Here is a 3021-nt window from a genome sequence, read left to right as displayed (position 1 = left end):
GCGCGATAGGTAGGAGGCAGAACGGCCACGGCCAGGTCCGCCGGGCAACGCCCGAGTCTGCCGGCTGAGCCGCGGGTGACAAGCGTTCGAGTGCCGGCGACCGCCGCCCGTCTCGGCCCGGCCCTGGAGAAACCCCTCTTGGAGCCCTCGTTCCAGTCGGCAACGGCCACCGGAGCCTGCGGGCAAGCAGCGGCTTCGCGCGGCTTCTGGCAGTCGGAACCGCCGTGCGCGATAGGTAGGAGGCAGAACGGCCACGGCCAGGTCCGCCGGGCAACGCCCGAGTCTGCCGGCTGAGCCGCGGGTGACAAGCGTTCGAGTGCCGGCGACCGCCGCCCGTCTCGGCCCGGCCCTGGAGAAACCCCTCTTGGAGCCCTCGCTCCAGTCGGCAACGGCCACCGGAGCCTGCGGGCAAGCAGCGGCTTCGCGCGGCTTCTGGCAGTCGGAAGCGCCGTGAGCGATAGGTAGGAGGCAGAACGGCCACGGCCAGGGCCGCCGGGCAACGCCCGAGTCTGCCGGCTGAGCCGCGGGTGACAAGCGTTCGAGTGCCGGCGACCGCCGCCCGTCTCGGCCCGGCCCTGGAGAAACCCCTCTTGGAGCCCTCGCTCCAGTCGGCAACGGCCACCGGAGCCTGCGGGCAAGCAGCGGCTTCGCGCGGCTTCTGGCAGTCGGAAGCGCCGTACGCGATAGGTAGGAGGCAGAACGGCCACGGCCACAGCCGCCGTGCAACGCCCGAGTCTGCCGGCTGAACCGCGAGTAGCTGCAGCGGTTCGATGGCGCTGGTCCGCGAGCGCCAGCCCTCTGCCCTAGTATACGGACAGCGAGGTCCCCGGCCCCGGCGGGCTCGAAGAGAACCGTCTTCCCCCAGCGGGGAGGCGCGCGAGCGCCGCCGACTCTTACCATGACGTAACTGGAGGCAGCGCAAAGCAGCGACCCCTTCGGCAGCTCCGAAGAAGAACCGGGCAAGACGTCTACCTGCCAGAACCGCGGTGGAGCCAAAGTCCCGCCGGAGCGAGGTAGACGAGGCATCCCTTTCCGCCGGCAGCTCCGGCGGCCACATCGGGCACACCGGACCCGGCGGACGGTAAAACGGGTAGACCTGGCCTCCCTGCCGGCAGAACGGGTAGACGAGGCCTCCCTGCCTGGAACCGGGTAGACCTGGCATCCCTGCCGGAAGCGGGTAGACCTGGCATCCCTGCCGGTAAAACGGGTAGACCTGGCCTCCCTGCCGGCAGAACGGGTAGACGAGGCCTCCCTGCCTGGAACCGGGTAGACCTGGCATCCCTGCCGGAAGCGGGTAGACCTGGCATCCCTGCCGGCAAAACGGGTAGACCTGGTCTCCCTGCCGCCAAAACGGGTAGACCTGGCCTCCCTGCAGGTAAAACGGGTAGACCTGGCCTCCCTGCCGGCAGAACGGGTAGACCTGGCCTCCCTGCCGCCACAACGGGTAGACCTGGCATCCCTGCCGGCAAAACGGGTAGACCTGGTCTCCCTGCCGGTAAAACGGGTAGACCTGTTCTCCCTGCAGGTAAAACGGGTAGACCTGGCCTCCCTGCCGGTAAAACGGGTAGACCTGGCCTCCCTGCCGGCAAAACGGGTAGACCTGGTCTCCCTGCCGGTAAATGGGTAGACCTGGTCTCCCTGCCGCTAGAACGGGTAGACCTGGCCTCCCTGCCGGCAGAACGGGTAGACCTGGCCTCCCTGCCGGTAAAACGGGTAGACCTGGCATCCCTGCAGGTAAAACGGGTAGACCTGGCATCCCTGCCGGCAAAACGGGTAGACCTGGTCTCCCTGCCGGTAAAACGGGTAGACCTGTTCTCCCTGCAGGTAAAACGGGTAGACCTGTTCTCCCTGCCGCCAGAACGGGTAGACCTGGCATCCCTGCCGGCAAAACGGGTAGACCTGGTCTCCCTGCCGGTAAATGGGTAGACCTGGTCTCCCTGCAGGTAAAACGGGTAGACCTGTTATCCCTGCCGGCAAAACGGGTAGACCTGGTCTCCCTGCAGCCAGAACGGGTAGACCTGGTCTCCCTGCCGGCAAAACGGGTAGACCTGGTCTCCCTGCCGGCAAAAAGGGTAGACCTGTTCTCCCTGCCGCCAGAACGGGTAGACCTGGCATCCCTGCCGGTAAATGGGTAGACCTGGTCTCCCTGCCGGCAATATGGGTAGACCTGGCCTCCCTGCAGCCAGAACGGGTAGACCTGGCATCCCTGCCGGTAAATGGGTAGACCTGGCATCCCTGCCGGTAAAACGGGTAGACCTGGCATCCCTGCCGGCAATACGGGTAGACCTGGTCTCCCTGCCGCTAGAACGGGTAGACCTGGCATCCCTGCCGGTAAAACGGGTAGACCTGGCCTCCCTGCCGGCAATACGGGTAGACCTGGCCTCCCTGCCGGTAAAACGGGTAGACCTGGCCTCCCTGCCGGCAGAACGGGTAGACCTGGTCTCCCTGCAGGAAAAACGGGTAGACCTGGTCTCCCTGCAGCCAGAACGGGTAGACCGGGCATCCCTGCCGGTAAATGGGTAGACCTGGCATCCCTGCCGGTAAAACGGGTAGACCTGGCATCCCTGCCGGCAGAACGGGTAGACCTGGTCTCCCTGCCGCCAGAAGGGGTAGACCTGTCCTCCCTGCGGACAGAGCGGGTCGCCCGTGCTGGAGGCCCGTATGCAGGGGTGCCTGCACGGGGTGGGAAGGGCCGGCGGCGGGCTGCCTGTGCTCTCTCAGCCGGGGCGGCGGTGGGGGGGCTTGCGGGGGGTGGCTGGGGTCGGCAGGCCGGCCCTGCCGGAGGCCCGTATGCAGGGGTGCCTGCACGGGGTGGGAAGGGGCGGCGGCGGGGTGCCTGTGCTCTCTCAGCCGGGGCGGCGGTGGGGGGGCTTGTGGGGGGTGGCTGGGGGCGGCAGGCCGGCCGTGCCGGAGGCCCGTATGCAGGGGTGCCTGCACGGGGTGGGAAGGGGCGGCGGCGGGGTGCCTGTGCTGTCTCAGCCGGGGCGGCGGTGGGGGGGCTTGTGGGGGGTGGCTGGGGGC

Source organism: Opisthocomus hoazin, unplaced genomic scaffold, assembly GCF_030867145.1.
Source record: "Opisthocomus hoazin isolate bOpiHoa1 unplaced genomic scaffold, bOpiHoa1.hap1 HAP1_SCAFFOLD_149, whole genome shotgun sequence".
Lineage (NCBI taxonomy): Eukaryota > Metazoa > Chordata > Aves > Opisthocomiformes > Opisthocomidae > Opisthocomus > Opisthocomus hoazin.
Note: the sequence above shows the minus strand (reverse complement) of the source record.